Genomic DNA, 18,085 nt, shown 5'->3' on the forward strand with positions numbered 1-18,085 from the left:
AAGTAGGCACTTAGACACAGGAATCCAGAACGAAATGAATATTTCATAAGACTATTTCCACAAAGACCTTTGGTTATTTTAGAGTCAAGAAAATTATAGACATTTTGGTGAAAATACTGTTATTAGATTCACCTTTCTGGGTGTCCACTAGATCAAAAGTGAGTGAAGAGTTTGGCAGAAGACTTTCCTGTACCCTGAAATACTTATTTGAAAAAATCAATCCTTCCAGAATGTTGAACAGGATGACAGGAGGCTAGCCTTAGATCCACTACTTGCCTTGGTGGTTGTAGCTGAGGGAATGTTGCACAACATCTCACTCTCCCAGCAGTTGTACCTGTTGGCTCTCTTAATTGTCAGGGGCACAGCCTCCACTCAGCCTGAAGAACAGAGAGAAAACAAGAGGAACAGCACAGCCCGTTCCTCAGACAGCATGGTTGGAATTCTTTCTCAGCTTTTGTGTTCACATAGAAATGTTATCTTAATCTCAACTGACAAGAGTGTTCTTAAGACAAAACTCAGAGAAGGAAGGCTAGAGGAATGCTTCAGGGATATCCAAGAACAAAATGAATATGATCTACACAGCAATTACCTTGAGAAACTGAAACTCATTACCACAATTTAGACACTAGATGGAAAAGACGAATAGTTCCTTTCTATTTTGGGGTGAAGATTATAATAGATCATAATAGTGGCTTTTCACATTAAATAATGTTTTTCCATTTCTGTAAAAATGCCTTAATGTCAAAAAGGAAGGGAAATCACTTAGTCATCTAAGTGGGAAAAAGCAAATCTATGTAGTGGCAGTAATTCATTTATTTCTCCAGCCGGCAGTTACTAAACACCTTTTGTGTGCCTGGTTTGGGTCTAGACAAAGAAAGAGAATGAGATAGTTATCATAAGGGTTTCAGAGACAGAATCTCAGGGTACTCTGAAAATCTTCAACTAGAGAGTATCTCCAAAAAAAGACGAGAGATGAGGGAAGCCTTCTCAGAAGACATGATTATGTGTAAATAAATAATATGGAGATTTTAGAAATTGAAATTTAAAACAGCTGAAAGCAGTATCATAAAATCATCTTTCTATGTAAATTTAGCTAATATTATCACTGAAATCTCTGTGTCTCCTAAGCATGTAGTCACAGAGGAGGAAAGACTTCAGTGCAATGCATGGGAGGAATTCATGTAAATATTTCTACTACTCCAATCTCCATGAAAAATAACTATCGATCTTCACACGGGTCAGACACCACGCTGATAACTGAAATTAGGAGAGAAGAATTTTTTCAGGGGAGGTGGGATGAGCAGTCTTGCATTACAAAACTTTGTTTGCTTGTTTGTTTTAAAATTTAGTCATTATAATGGGAAGAAGGATACATTTTATTCTCTAAGAACCTAATAAGCCTTTTGAAATTTCCTTTCTTCCTTGCTTCTCCTTCTTTCTTCTCTCTCTTTCTGTTTTTTCTTTGGAGCAAACCTCAGACCTCTAAGAAAGAAACTTGACACAATCATTAGCCATTGCTCTTTGGTAGCCACTCTATAAGTTCGATGGCATCGCAAAGGACACATTAGTCACTCAGGCATTGGCTGACGGCTGGGGAGTGGTGAGCAGGAAGGTAATTGTGGTGAGCACAGAAGGGAACCTGAGGAATGAGAACAAAGAATGGAAACCAGAGATATTAAACATCCTGTTGCCGGCACTGTTGATGCTGCCTTCTAGCCTTTCTTCTAAGATCCAAGGCTTAAAACCATAAGCAACACATTATTGCTCCCAGTATCTCTAAACTCTTTCACACCCATTCTCTACTACTCTGTCCTTACTGTATGACCAGAGACAGAAGAAAATGTATGCCTCAGACTAGAAGGAAAAGAATAATCAAGAAGAATTCCAGATGTGGTAAGAAGGGAAAATCCCATGGTCTTCAAAGCAACCTTGCTTCCCAGGTTGGAGCTGAGGAGGGAGAAAAAAGCCAGGACCACAGCAAATCTGATCATCTAACCCCTGCACTGGAGCAGAAATTCACACTTTCAGCCTGTGTTCTCGACCATCATTGTTTATGGAACTGGGAAGGGTGCCTTTGAAAATGTAGAATGCTAAATTATACACAAGTGTTTCTAACAGCATACTTCTCTTCGAGGAACATCGGCTAAGAGGTGAAACACAAATTTTTTGGAACAGACTGTAAAGTTTGTGGAGAACTAAAAGAACCCAAGTTCACTTTTTTCCCCCAAAAAAGAAGCCAAGTTGACCATTTAATAATCACCAGGTTCTTTTTTTTTTTTTTTTAAGATTTTATTTACTCATTCATGAGAAACACAGAGAGGAGAGAGAGAGAGAGAGGCAAAGACACAAGCAGAGGGAGAAGCAGGCTCCATGCAGGGAGCCCCACGTGGGACTTGATCCTGGGTCTCCAGGATCATGCCCTGGACTGAAGGCGGCACTAAACCGCTGAGCCACCCAGGCTGCCCTAATCACCAGGTTCTTTTGGTAAATATTGTCAGCTTCCAAAGATTCCAGGTGGGCCTTGGCTGGCAATCCATTCTCGCATAATCTTGTTACCTCACAGTATGTTCATGATGAAAACAGGTTGGTTGGTTGGTTTTTTTTAAGATTTTATTTATCCATGAGAGACACAGAGACAGAAGCAGAGACAGAAGCAGAGGGAGAAGCTCCCTGTGGGGAGCTTGATGTGGGACTTGATTCCAGGACCCTGGGATCATGACCTGAGCCAAAGGCAGACACTCAGCTACTGAGCCACCCAGGTGCCCTGGAAACAGGATATAGAATAAGTCCTATCTAACTTTTACTAACAAGCAGACACAAATCATATAGTTTTGCTTGTAAGCTAGGCCTACCAAGGCTGTGAAGCCACCCTGAGAGCAGACCAGCCGACCTTCTGGTTTGAGTCCAGGAACACTGTCCTCTCTGAAATGGTATGGCCAAATGGAGCAGTGAACCTCAGACATTGCTTCAGAGATACTAGCTGCGGCTCGACATGCCGTGTTTTTACACTGTATTCACACTCAAGTGTTGCCATTCCCTCATCCTATCTACTCACACAACTCAAGGCCAATGCATTTTTATTATTTATGATGCTAATTAAAAACCTTCTGGTGTAGATTTTGATGATGATCTCTGAAGTTTTTCTGTTCCGACCTCTGCAGTATGAATACCTGGTGAGGGTACTTCAAATTCTAAATATGCTTTTAGAACAGTGAACATAGAAAGCATCCAAATGTCAGCTATTTGCTATTTTTCTCGTAATTACCACGCTGTCATTTTCATGTGTTACGGTATCTGACACATTCAGCTATTTCTCTACATATTTTACTTGATCACTACACTAGTGTTTTTCACACCCATTAGTGGGTTATAAAATCCATTTAACAGTTTCTACATAGCATTTGTTAAAACCAACCAGAAGAAAATAAAAAATATTAGAACGTATCAAGTTCTGGTTCAGTCTTATAAAGGTATGAATATTGAGTTCTGATGAAAAATGAATTTTCTACTGTGGTTCATGGTCAAAAATAAAAAAGAAACAGGAATTCACACTACTACATTATTTGCCTCAAAATACGGGAGAAAGGGACATTTCCTACTTATGTTGCTATTCCCACTGTTAAGCATATGTTTTAGATGCTTAGTGTCTGATTGAATGAATTCTCTTTTTTTCTGCTATGATGAATTTCACTATAAAATGGAACTAAAGATATTTAAACCTTTCGCGGAATCTGAAACAGCATATGTAAGCATTTGTAACTGATATTTGTAGAACCAAAGAGTAGAAAGTATCCTCTGCTGCTCTGGTTTGAAAAGAACTGTAATTATGTCCCTGGAACTCTTTAGAGCTCACTTTCCCCTGTATCACAAAGTTCTGCCTTTTTAAAAAATTACTTCTTTAGATGAAATACATTCCTAGGCCCCTCATTTTGGTTTCCCATTGTTGCTATAACCAACCAACCACAAATGTAATGTCTTAAAGCAAAGCAAATTTAGTATTTTACAGTTGTGTAGAATAGACACTTGGCATGAGTACACTGGGCTAAAGGCAAGGTGTCCACAGGGCTGCTTTATTTGAGGCTCTAGAGGAGAATCTGTTTCCTTGTCTTTTCCAGCATTTTTTGGCTCATGGCTCTTTTCTCCATCTTCAAAGCCAACAGTGAAGCTTTCTGACCCTAGCTTTGATGGTCACATCTACTTCTTTGACTTTGACTCTCCTACTTTCCTCTTTCATTTATAACAACCCTTGTTATTACACTGGGCCCACGCAGATAGTCCAGGGTCATCTCCCCATCTGAACATCTTTATTTAGTTATCTCTGAATATTTCCTTTTGCCATTTAATATTTACAGGTTCCAAGAATAAAACTTGGGCATTCAGTGCAGGGCTGGGTGTGGGTGAGGGTATTATTCTGATTACCACACCTATCAATTCTATCATCTAAGAACTGGTCCACAGGATGACCATTGGCAAAGCATTTTTTTTTAAGATTTTATTTATTTATTCTTTTTTTAAAAAAATTATTCATGATAGACACACACACACAGAGAGAGAGAGAGAGAGAGAGAGAGAGGCAGAGACACAGGCAGAGGGAGAAACAGGTTCCATGCAGGGAGCCCGATGTGGGACTTGATCCCAGGTCTCTAGGATCAGGCCCTGGGCTGGAGGCGGTGCTAAACCACTGAGCCACCTGGGCTGCCCTGGCAAAACATTTTGAGTAATTTTTATTCTATTTGATTATAGGCATCACTATTCAGGAAACTTCCTCTAAATCTGTTTTCCGATTTCACACGACTTTGGGGACAAGGGCTAATACAGTACACCTTACATCTATGATTTTAGTATCTTTGGTTTTGAAAATTTGCTGAAACTTATGTAATAATTCTTATTTTTGTGTTGAAAATTTCACTATTGCTAACTTTTAACACCTGTATTGTTTAGGTGATAACCAAAAAGGATAGAATTAGAGAAATGTGAGTATAATGCCCAAAATTCTAAGCAAGTGAAGGATGGTTTGAGAGTTTATAAAGATGCATATCTGAATAACTCTGGGGACAGAATATGCTGTCCACAACAAAAAGTCATTGCAGTGTTTCCTGAACAATTGAGGAAAATGATTCATAAGAGCTGCTATCTGTTGGCAGAACATTCTAACCCTGTCTGCTTTGGTTTGTTTTTGGAAGCCAACACTTAACACTCATTTTTGGTGACCAGCGTTTTCATTTTTTTTTCCCTCCACCTCCCTATTTTCTATAAGGATTTTGTCTCACCAATGAGATTTTTGCCACTCCTGGGATTTATCAGCAACACAGATCCTTGGCCAGGAATTATGTTCCTTTACTTTAAAATGTTTATGGATACTCTTAAAGTAAAATGTGTTCTGCAGAGTAAAATTCAAAAGCAAACATCTATCACATGAGTAGGTATTTCTCATTACCTCGAAGATGTTAAATTGCTCGTATAAATTAGTTTCCCATCGTCTTTTCCAGTCTCATCTTAATTCTCCATGGTTTTAATAGCAGGGTGCACTTGCTCATTTCACGTGGTTTATTGCTTTCCCTAAAAATAATTTTAATAGCTCAAGTAGGCTTGTAAATTTGATTCTCTCTAATAGTTTCATTTATAAGTGGTCACATTTTCTCTTTGAAGCACAATTTAGTATATCTATGGCAAATCAGGCTAGGTTTGGTTTTCAAATTGTGCATCTATCTCAATTTGAAACTACTATTGTTCCTATTCAATATTAGATGAGACAGATGGAGCAGAACATACCTTAACAGTAAATGTGTCTTAGAATGTTTATACTAATGGTTCATTGAAATTTGTTTGAGTCAAAAGGATTAGGTTGTAAAGCAAGCAGAGCCCTTCTGCTAGCATCTGGAAGAAATCAACTATGAACTTGGAAATAAAACCCAGGTTTGAATCTGACTTTATTACTTTTAGCTGTGTTTTTGGGGTAAGTTATTTGTACTCTGTGAACCTCAGTTTTCTCATCTGTGTAAACCAGAAAGTACTTATCTTGCAAGAATGGCATGAGAACTCCACAAGATGTAGATAATGTTTAGCATAGGATCCACAGTAAACATCTAATCAACAGTGTAGCTGCTATTACCTTGAATGTTTTACTTTGGCTTTAAAAAAATTCCAAGTATTCATAAAAGATTTTACTTGATATGTGCTATAAACAGTTCTCGATTTCCACAAAGAATATACAGTATAGCAAATAGCTCAATATCACAGAAAACGTTAAATTTAAAATTCGGAATATGAAAATTAAATCAACATAATATTTAATTTATTACATTGGCAAGAATTATTTCAACAGAACTTTTTAATGAATAACCTGGCATAGCAAATAACTGTGTGTGAGGGGTGGTGGATTTTTTTTTTCTATAAAGGTGCTAAAACAACTAATAATCTGTATATAAAAGAACACAAAGGAAAAACTGGTCCTCAGCCTGACACCATATTAAACTACCAATTTCAGATCAACAAAAGACTTACTTGTGAATGAAAAACTATGAGGCAACCCAAATTACAAAATAAATATACACCAATGTATACATGAATAGAGATAAATGATTTCATAAGTAAATAAATTGGGAAGAAAAGACAAATTTTCCTTATGGAAGAATTCCATTTAAGGAGATAGTCCTCCCTTGAGGAGATAGAGGTTAATCACCACCACTACTCCACTTTGTGCACAGGCTGGATTAGACTTGTTTCTAATAAGGAATAGAGTATGAAAAGAGTGAAATAGTATAGTAACCTTGCAGAGGAGAAATCTGGCAGGCATACTAAAGGCTAACCTCCCCAGTAATGTCTTTTGGATATCATATAACTCTTGCTATCTGGGATGAGAAGGGCATTTTACCTATGTGCTATTTTTCTTTCTCTCTCTTTTTTTTTTTTTTTCAGAAAACCCTTAACCCCACTCTAATCATGAGGAAAACATCTGAAAAAGATTCAAAAACATTTTACAGCATAACTAACTGGCCAAGGTCAAGAAATTCAAGGAAAGACTAAAAAAGTATCACAGATTAACAGAAAGTGAAGAGAAATGACAGAGAGGTGCTTTCTCACTCAGATTGGATCCTAAAACAGAAACAGAAAAAAAAAAAACTGGTAAAATGCAAATAAAGTCTGGAGTTCGATTAATAGTAATGGGCTAATGTTGGTTTCTTACCTTCAACAAATATACAATTATAATGTAAGATGTTAACAAAGGGTGGAACTGAAGAAGGGATATATATATGGGGATTCTCTGCACTGCTGTTGAAAACTTTCTGTAAACATAAAGTTATTCCAAAATAAAAATACCCACCATTTGCTTCAACGTGAATGGAACTGGAGGGTATTATGCTGAGTGAGTAAGTCAATCGGAGAAGGACAAACAGTGTATGTTCTCATTCATTTGGGGAATATAAATAATAGTGAAAGGGAATATAAGGGAAGAGAGAAGAAATGAGTGGGAAATATCAGAAAGGGAGACAGAACATAAAGACTCCTAACTCTGGGAAACGAACTAGGGGTGGTGGAAGGGGAGGAAGGCGGGGGGTAGGGGTGAATGGGTGACGGGCACTGAGGGGGGCACTTGACGGGATGAGCACTGGGTGTTATTCTGTATGTTGGTAAATTGAACACCAATAAAAAATAAATTTATTATAAGAAAAAAAATAAAACACAAATTATTAAAAAAAACAAAATAAAAAGTGTATTAAAGAAAGACTACAAGAGTTAGAAAAAAAATCAAAAATATTTTTATATTCTTAAGATATAGAGGATTTCTTAATCAAGAAAAAAAGTGCAGGAAAATATTGATAAATTTGACTACCTTAAATTCTGGAGTGTCTGTTCATCCAAAGATGCTGCAGAGAGTAAAAAGTCACAAAAAGCGAGAAAATATATTTACAAATACATTTCGATGCAATGCAAATTGAAAAAGGCAGGCAATTTTGTAGCAACAGGAGGAAGATACTTAACTAGCCACTTCCCAGAAAAAGAAATCCTAAAGATCAATGAATATATAAAGGATCTTCAACCTCATTACTAATCAAGAAAAATCCACAGTGGGATAGCATTTTATGTTTGCTTGATTAGAAATCTTAAAGACATGAGAATATCAAGTGTTAACAAGGACATGGAACACCAAAACATTTATACACTGCAGGTGGGAGTGTAAGGCTACATTGTCACTCTGGAAACAATCCTACACTATCTAGAGTCCAAGATGTGTCTATCTTATGTATGGCAAAGCAATTGCACTCCTACGTTTACACCCTGGATAAACTATTCTATATATGGACAAAGAAACATGTACCAAGATACTCTCAGAAGCTCTGTAACAGCAAAAAAAAAAAAAAAGGAAAAAAGAAGGGGGAAAAGAAAAAAACTAGCAGCAACCTGAAAATCCATCACAACACAATCCATCCAACAATGAAAATAAAAGGACAGTAACAAGGAGCAACAAGGATACGTTTCAAGTACATAAGTTGGAGGGAAATGAGGAAGCTGCAGATGGATGCATAGAGCACGATCTAATTACCTGAAATTTTAAAATGTAGAACTAAACAATTTAGGGTTTAGGATTACAAGCCTGTGGGAAAGCTATAAAGAAAATCATGACCACTACACATAATTCTCACAATTAATATCTTCATGTAGGTAAGCATGTAAAGAATATTTAAAACAAGGCAATGTTCTTCATTTTCAATGGGATGGTGGGCTCATGGGGGTGTTTGTGTTATTGTAATCTGTACTATTATCTATAGTATAAATGTAGACACCTGGCATAGGTACACTTGGCTAAAGGCAAGGTGTCCACAATAATACAAAGAAATTGAAAAAAATAAGAGAAAGGAAGAAAAAGAGAAGAGAAGGAGGGAGGATGTGGGTTGTCACCTCCACTAGCAACCATACCCAAGAAGCATGTCTACTCCAACACAGAAAGGGATTCCCAAGTTTAGAACTAAGTGTGTCAGTTTGGTAGATTTCACTGGCTCTTTTCATTGTTATCCCATATCAGATCTCCATTTAAATTAGCTGGGTCCAAGGTACATTATTTACTCCCTCAGGTTCAGCCTTTTGTGACACATTTGGTTCCAGGCCTGGCCCCAAGCTGGCTCTGGCAGTATGTTAGTTCTCCGTCTTCCTCTTCTTATTGTCACAACAGATTGAAAATCTCTCTGTCTCTAAATGTACTCTATCCCAGGACACAACTTTTATTATTGCTCTCATTGCTCACACACCTGGGCTCATCGATGCTGTAATAAGCCATCCTTCCTGAAAACTCATTCCCCAGAGCCTGGGCTGCCTTTTCCTCCCTCCTAGGACTTCCTTCCTCTTCACGTTGTTCAAAGCCATTACACAGGGGTGATGGAATATTTCTAATGCAAACCTGGTCGATCATGGCCACAAACACCTCTTATCTCTTCCTGGTCAAGGCAACTGTCAGGAATCCTCAGAAAGTGGCCTGAGAGACATGCAGATTTTTAAAAGACATGCTCCATATTAGGTTTGAGAGTTTCAGTCTTATTCACTGAAGATGCCAGAAGAAAAATGTGGAGCAAGTGTGGAAGTTAGGGAGACTCATGGACTAGTCCAGATTGAGAGGATGGTCTGAACCAGGCAGTGGATATGACAGACATGGAAATAGGAAGGAGGGGACAAATTTGAGGGAGATTTGCCCAGAGCCTTGGGCATTAGTCAATAAAAAGCAATCTAGGGATCCCTGGGTGGCTTGGCGGTTTAGCACCTGCCTTTAGCCCAGGGAGTGATCCTGGAGTCCCTGGATCGAGTCCCGCATCAGGCTCCATACAGGGAGCTTCTGTACACAGCTTCTCCCTCTGCCTGTGTCTCTGCCTCTCTCTCTTTGTGTCTCTCATGAATAAATAAATAAATAAAATCTTTTTTTAAAAAAAGCAGTCTAAAAGGACTGATGTGAAGGTGAGCCACCATCTTCATGAAACAACAATGGATGGATAGATTTAGGATTTTAAAGTCTAAACCTGCTGCTACAATGAGGCAAGCAGAAACTGAGTGTGTGTGAAAGCTATAGATTATTGGAGAAAAATGATTAATAGAGCACCAGGCTCTACTATTGCCAGCAGGAAGCAATGCAGAGAACATTGCTTGTAACCTAGTAAAACCTTAAGAAGCCAATGACTATCTTGTTCATGGCTTGCTATAATTATTAGTGTTTACATGGATTGAACAAATTTTCATATTGTACATGGATTTAACCTGTCTTCTTGACAATCCTCAACTACTCACATGTATCCTTCTTATTCCATAGTAAAAGTAAACTGTACTGGAAAGTACAAACATGGTTCATAATATTCTCTCGGCTCAACAGTTTATTTGTTTACTATTTACAAGGGTTTTCTGAAATGACAAAAAAATCCTTTGAGAAAATGTTATAAATGTAATTATATAAATGATGATAAAAGATCTGGAGAAAGGAAGAAAAAGTGGAGAAAAAGAGCATAATCAACATCTCATGCCATAGACAGTTTTTAAAACTAAACAAGAATTCTCTGGCAATAAAAAGAATAGTTCAGCCACACTATTATCATCAAAGAGACGAAGGCAGTATTTAAAACAGAGAAGAGAAATCCCCTTGTGGCTCAGCGGTTGAGCCGCCTGCCTTTGGCCCAGGGCATGATCCTAGAGACTCAGGATTGAGTTCCACGTTGGGCTCCCTGCGTGGAGCCTGCTTCTCCCTCTGCCTGTGTCTCGGCCTCTCTCTCTCCATGTTTCTCATGAATAAATAAATAATATCTTTTAAAAAAATAAAATAAAACAGAGAAGAAAGAAATCAGATAAGTTTATTTTTTGACTTCATGTTTATCATAAAAAATAGCCCCTTAATTTGAGGTATATATTTTCTTTCCCATGTAATAAATATATTTTTATAACATAATTTGTCACATTTTATGGCAAAGGTAAAACATGCAAAAGTATACTATTGTGTCAATGATAACTCTATAAGAAAACTACAAGTGGAAAAGAAGTACCCAAATATCTATTAAGTAGAATTAAGTGGTTTTTTTCCCCCTCAAACATGTAAATGTTTATGTGTTGCATCATTCCAGGGTAAATTAGCCCAAAATGTGGATTCCCTCAACAAAAGTTATTTCTTTGAGGCCTATTTATCTCTTGTGTTCACACTGGTACAGTGTGCCCGTATGCATCTTTTATTATTGCCCTTATTGCATAGTATGATTTTTTTTAGTTTGCTTTAGCCCTTAGAATATTAATGCATTGAAGATAGAAATTGCCATTATTGGGATGCCGGGGTGGCTCAGTGGTTGGGCGTCTGCCTTTGGCCCAGGGCATGATCCTGGAGTCCCAGTATGGAGTTCCTCATCGGGCTCCCTGGGAGGAGTCTGCTTCTCCCTCTGCCTGTGTCTCTGCCTCTCTTTCTCTGTGTATCTCATGAATAAATAAATAAAACCTTTTTTTAAAAAAAATAAATTGCCATTATTATATGGATGAGTATTTTTGCACAGTGCATGACACTTGGTAGTTTCTCATTAAATATATAATGAATTGATTTACACATATATAATGTCTTTTCCCAGGATATTCTAATTTCCCTAAAAATTGTTAAGTCTAATTATAAAGCTCGAGAAGTAATACACACTTTCTTTATAAATGCCTGCTTAAAATCTATAATAATATATAAGTTGAGAACTTTGTAGAAGTTCTATAGCGAAAACTTTGATTCATCCTTCTAAAATACCAGTAAATTCTGTATACCAAAGAAAACCTCTAAGTACCTTTTCTTCTTGAAATATAATACAATTAAATGGCTTTCTTACACTTTGGAGAGGGACTATCTCATCCAGAAATATAATAGAAAATCATGAATTTTAACATTTTCATAAACTGTAGCATATAGGAGTGTGAATCTTCTCTTTTCTCAGGCAGGCATAGTCTGCTCTGTGGGTTGCTAAGATACATAAACTTAAAAGTACAGAAATGTGATTTAGCTCTTTAAAAATAGGCTAGGCAGCTTTCTTATTTCTGGCAAAATTAGTCTCTAGAGAATATATACAATCTCAGTACAATCATTTATTTTAGTTACTTTCTGGATTGCTGAATTAAATTGTGGTTTGTGAAGATTTTAATCTTAAGGTTTAATGTTGAGATCAGCGAAATTATTTGCAAGCATTAACTAAAAGCCTCTGTCTTTGGCTTCCTACCCTCCCACCCTTTATTTTGGCAATCAGTAGAGAACAAGCCAGATCCATTTCAGTGAAAAGCCACTGATTTCTCTTTCCAAAGTAGCTAACTCGTGTGCTCTTCCATTTCTTCTTTTCACAGAGAAAGGAAGGTTACACCACAAGACCAAACCCCTTTATTCTGAGGTAAAGTGGTAGCAAAAGTGGGTGGGGATACCATTCTGAATTCTTAGATTATGACAAATCTTTGGCAAACAGATCTTTCCTGGTTGACCCAGATAATAAGCCTTATGGATATCCTAAAAAGTTCAAATTATTTCTGCTGCAGAGCCTGACCTCAGAACCCATGACTTGTTTTCTGTTGTCAGTATTTTCAAGCTGACTGGCACACTGGTCATGTCCCTGGCCACTAGCCTCACAATCTGTTCATGATAAGAAACAAGCACAAAGTTGACTTCTTACAGGATATTAGCCTAAGTAGAAGGTATGCAAGGAATATATAAAACTTGAATCTACGAACATTTGAAAGCAAAACATATAGAATAAATGTAAGTAAATATACGTATAGTGAGTGGAAGCTCTCTGGACCTACAGATGGTAGCTGCAGACCAAAAATATGCACTATGAAGAAAAAAATCTCTACCATGTACTCTCTCATATCCTTAAATTGGTTTCTATTTTGAGTCCTCTCATTATTTCACCTTCCCTTTGTTTCCTCTTATGTCACTGCTTCTCTGAATTTTTTGTAGAGTTTTATTTCTTTTTTCGTTTCTCTTTTTATATAGCATTTCTTCTTTTACCTGCTGCAGAATCCCTTTTTTTTTTTTGCCTCTTCCCTCCTTACTGCACACTTAGTTAAGTGGAAAGTGTTCACTATCATATTTCAGTGGAGCCTATACGTGAGTTTACATATTTATCTCAGACTCATACCTTTCTCCTTTGTGCTTTCAAATCACATCTCTACAGCTGAGTTTTCAAAAGTAATATTCATAAAACCAAACTCATTCTTCAGTATTCCGTATTCGTTCCTCCTCTGTTCCTTACCTATGATCCTTATGATTCAGCTATTGATATGGTCAAGTGTCTGATAGTAGAGACTTCTAGTAATATTTCCTAATCCAGTGCAAACCCTCCCCATATAGACCCTCTCTTTCTTCGTCATGTATTTATTTACCAATTCACTTATTTTACTGTGTAAATAAGGTATAAAATGCAAAACATACAAGTTCCCTAATTCCTCTCCTCACAGTGATTATGAACAGTTACTGAACTGTTATTTTTTTTAAAGATTTCATTTATTTAAGAAAAGATTTCATTTATTTATTCATGAGAGATACAGAGAGAGAGAGAGAGAGGCAGAGAGAGAAGCAAGCTCCATGCAGGGAGCCCACGTGGGACTCGATCCCTGGTCTCCAGGATCACGCCCTGGGCTGAAGGCGGCGCTAAACCGCTGGGCCACCCAGGCTGCCCCAGTTACTGAACTGTTATATCTCTTTCCAAGATGGCCTTTTTCTCTATAAGCATATATGTACCTATATCTTTGTGTGCATACACATGTGTCTGAACATACACACACACACACACACACACACACACACACATACAAGGACAACATATTGGTCTTCACCTTTCTTTTTTTTTTATTTATTTAACAGTATACTTTGGAAAATATTCCATATAATTCAAAGTGGTTCCTCATTAAAAAAAGAAAAAAACTGTTGCAAGTTATTCCATTAAATGTAGTGTGTACAGCATTCCATTAAGTGGAAAAAACAAAATGGATTATCACAGTAGTTCAAAGAGTAGAGAAGAGAAATGGAAATATGCTATTATAAATTTTTCATACTACCTGTAAAGTGGTATAATATCACTTTAAAGTAGATTATGATATGTTAGAGATTTATGCTATAAACACTAAAGTAACCACAAAGATGGTATATTTTCTTTTTTTAAATTTTATTAAAGACTTTATTTGAGATAGGGAGAGAGAGAGAGAGAGAGCAGGAGGAAGAGGGAGAGAGAATCTGAAGTAGACTCTGTGCTGAGCTCAGAGCCCAAGGTGGGGCTTGATCTCACGACATGGGAGCATAAACTGTGCCAAAACCAAGAATTGGACACTTAACCAACTGGGACATCCCGGTGACCCAAAGGTGGTATCTTTTCAACGAGGCTTCATAGAAAACTACTAACAACACTGCATAAAGACCAAATCAGTTGATACAAACAAAAGAAAAAGTATGTTCACCTGGCTCTGCAACAAAATAAAAGCAATTACCCATCGCAGGAAAAAATGCAAATATTAAAGCAGAGACCCCTGAACATTTGTGGATAGGAGCTCCTCAAGACAAATGGAGACTTTCCATTTAAAAGAGCAGACACTGCCTTAGTTCCTTTCACTTTTCTAAAACCCACTCTTGATTTCTTGCTATCTTCTTTTACTCAGAAAATTTCCCTTCCTCTAGTCACCCTACCTCAGTCATAGATACTAAATTGCAGGGCTAACTGCTTTCACTTTTCATTTGAAGTAGACATTACCCTTTCTGTGTTTTTATTTTCATTAAGTAAAGATTGGTTTAAAAACAGAAAAACAAGAAAGAAACAATGTCTGCCGATTTAAAACATCAAGTGCCTATTTGTACTTCAGGAATTTCTCCAAAAACACAAAAATTCAAAGGCCTCCACTGGAGATATTTGCAGTAACTCAGAGCCACTCTGCTTCATGTTTTTTGGTTTTCTTGCCTTCAGGGTATGTGTTTGAAAAATTTTATTATCTTTAAATATATATGACAGTCTAATCATGAAGGTACAAAGAAGAGAAAGAAATAGTTGACTCTGTGAGTTATAAAATTAAAACTGTTCTTCCTTTTCCTCATGTCATCAATACATCTTTCCCATATTCCACTAGGCAAAATAAGTATTGCCAAAGTCAGTTCCAAAAATCCAAATATAAAACTTCAAAACTGTTAAAGAAATAAAATATGCTCTGCTCTTGGAGTGAGAATCTCAGGACACACAGGCCAGGACCTATCTGGGTTGGTGCAGTCCTACCTTTTCTTGGTATTTCAGGAATAAACAAATGATTTCTTCGACATGTTTTTCACAGTAATATATTTAACAATTATTTTTGTTCCAGTGGGTTAGATTTCTCAAATGTCTGGATTATTGAAAGATTCTTGAATATGTCACTTACTTTTCTATTCCAAGTTCCTTTGGGCTTTCTCACCATAGGTCACTTTGTCAGCCACCCCCAAGTGATGACTTATGTTTCTGAGACCTGATGCTGCCCTGGGATGCCCATAACACAGCTGTCACCACCATCTGCAGATTTTCATTATCTCTGGAAAATATTTTTCTCTTATCCACGTGATATTATGACCTTTTCTATGTACTCCAGTGGTATAAAATATTCTTTCCCCATCAGCATTCTAACCTGGTCATCTGGCAGTGACTCACCCCCATAGTGTCCTGTAAAATGATTGGTGATCCAACTTTGATTTACTCTTTATCACAGATTTCATCTGCTAAGGACTTGGGCAACTGTCCAAGGGAGAATAGCTCACAAGTCAAATACAATATCACCACATTGTCATGCATCCATTATGAAAATAAATATTTGACCTATTTGTTTTTCCTTCTATCAAGTGTCTTTGGGTAAAGTTAACCTTCCCATAATTGACATGTAAATAAATAATCTACATTTAGGATCATCTCCATTAATGTGTATGTGTTTGTATCTCAGAATACATTACTTGTTCCCTTCACTGTGGCATTGATGGCATTGACTAATGGCAGATTATTATTTCTTTGTGCCTACTTGCAACCAATGTCTCCATCAAGGCAGAGGATCGGCTGGTATTTTTAAGTACTTCCTCTATGCTGGCACTGTGCAAAACACAGCACGTACTTAGCTCTCACCACACCCACTTAATAGAAGTATGTACTATTATGGTCCCATTATAGAGATGCAGAAATGGAAGCACACGGAGGCTAAATAATTTGTCCACACAGCAGTAAGTGGCGGACCCAAGATGAAAACCCAAGCAGCACAGCTCCAGGTCTTACAATATCAACTAGTGCTAACTGCTTAACATTGTAACACATAGGCCAATGGTTTCTTAACCTAAACCAAATCAATGGACGTTTAGGTTGATTCTGATCTTTTGTTTTTATGAACAACGTTATAATGAATACTTTTGTACATAACATCATTTTGCACAAGAGTTTATAGAATAAATCTTTTCTTTTTTAGAGAGAGAAAGAGAGAAAAAGTGCACAAACAGAGGGTGGGAAAGGTGTGGCAGAGGGAGAGGGAGAGAAAGAACCCCAGGGAGGCTCCACATTCAGCAAGGAGCCTGATGCAGGGCTCGGTCTCGTGATGCTGAAATCATGACCTGAGCCAAAATCAAGACTTGGACACTCAACTGACTGACCCACCTAGGTGATTCCAGAATCTTGAAGTAGAATTTTTTTAAATCAAGGAGTATGTACATTGTACATTTTGGAAGGTACTGCTAAAATATTCCCCATAAGCAATGTAGTAAGAATTGATATTTCCTAGACCCATTTATTAGTGTACAGCAATGTATTTTACAAGTTTTAAATTATTTTTGGAGTGTATCTACATGTTTTTTGCTTTTCTTCTCTGTCAGGTTTCCTCCTACACTAAATTGATGCAATTATCCAAGGACTTGGACCACAAAGCGTTTTATTCAAAACATTCGAAATCTAGGCAAAAGTATGCTTTCGATATTTCTGAAGGATAGGGAAGGAGTTATATAAAATTATCTGGATAATTGGATCTGTCTCCCTGTTTTAACTGGTATGACTAAATTTATAGATGTTAAATAAAGGATGACTATATCATTAGGTTTTCTGGAAATCAGATATTAACTAGACATGAGACAACCTCAGTTTTTCTATGTATAAATTGTGGAACACCTGAAATGCATGCAAAGCAAACTAATCACAAATAATTTATGAAAATAAACTTTACAAACAGGAAAATTAAAATGGAAAATTTGTCTCAAAAGAAATAATTAGCAATTAAGGACTTTTGAAGATTTTTTAAGGCAAATTTTCCATCTTGCAAATTTAAATCTAAGTAGAAAAATTCTCATACCTTGATTTTTTTCCAAATGTTAAATGAAAAATTAATTGACCCTAGTGCCGGCATGGAAAGAAAACTAGATAATTTATGAAAAGTGATAATAATGTTTAAAGAGATATTACCTATTTACCTTAAATCCTACAAATGCAAGTTTTAATTCTTTTTGGGTTTCAAAATACATTTTTAAATAATTTATTTTGCATTATAATGACATATTTAGCATGATTTTCAATTGAATGATGAGTAATAATCCATCATTTTCTCATGTTAGCTCACTTAAGACCCACAACAGCCAGGGGAGATAGGAATTTTCGTCTCCCTGTTACAGATAAAACTTGAATGCAAAAAGGCGAAGTGACCCACAGACATGCATAGGCAAAGGTAGCCTTGCCATATCTCAAATTCCATAAGGCTGGGACAGCAGATCTAGTTATGATTAACAAGAAGCTCTTTTGTCTGAATGTCAGCTGATCCAGCAGTGTCTATTTAGATACTTTGACCCCTGATTTTGAATGTTGTTTTTTTTTTAATTCCTGCTATTTTGGTTTTAATTGTACAAAATAAACTGGAGGGGATACATTATTTTTTAGGGGTAAATGACTTAACCCTTTGCACTGCCAAGATCTCCAGGTAAACACAGATATCAGGGTATTATCAGTAGCTTTACCAAGACTCCTTTAATATGTTTTCATTATTAGTATTAGAAAGATGGACAACTTATTATTAAAAACTAATATTGTAACTTTTGGAAGTCAGAAGTTCAAATGCCTTCAAGAGTCCCACAATTCTAGGG

General features: G+C 36.8%; 2 long non-coding RNA genes across 3 annotated transcripts in view; one reads left to right on the forward strand and one right to left on the reverse strand.

Moving 5' to 3' along the window:
- Positions 1 to 7,116, forward strand: part of LOC140621484 (uncharacterized) — a 44,480-nt gene extending 37,364 nt beyond the window's left edge. For both annotated transcript variants that reach the window (XR_012021198.1, XR_012021199.1), the window contains one exon: positions 6,919 to 7,116. This is a non-coding gene — a long non-coding RNA (uncharacterized lncRNA). The remainder of the gene's footprint in view (positions 1 to 6,918) is intronic.
- Positions 1 to 18,085, reverse strand: part of LOC140621482 (uncharacterized) — a 93,218-nt gene that overhangs the window by 8,856 nt on the left and 66,277 nt on the right. The window lies entirely within an intron of this gene.

This window comes from Canis lupus, chromosome 30, assembly GCF_048164855.1.
Source record: "Canis lupus baileyi chromosome 30, mCanLup2.hap1, whole genome shotgun sequence".
Lineage (NCBI taxonomy): Eukaryota > Metazoa > Chordata > Mammalia > Carnivora > Canidae > Canis > Canis lupus.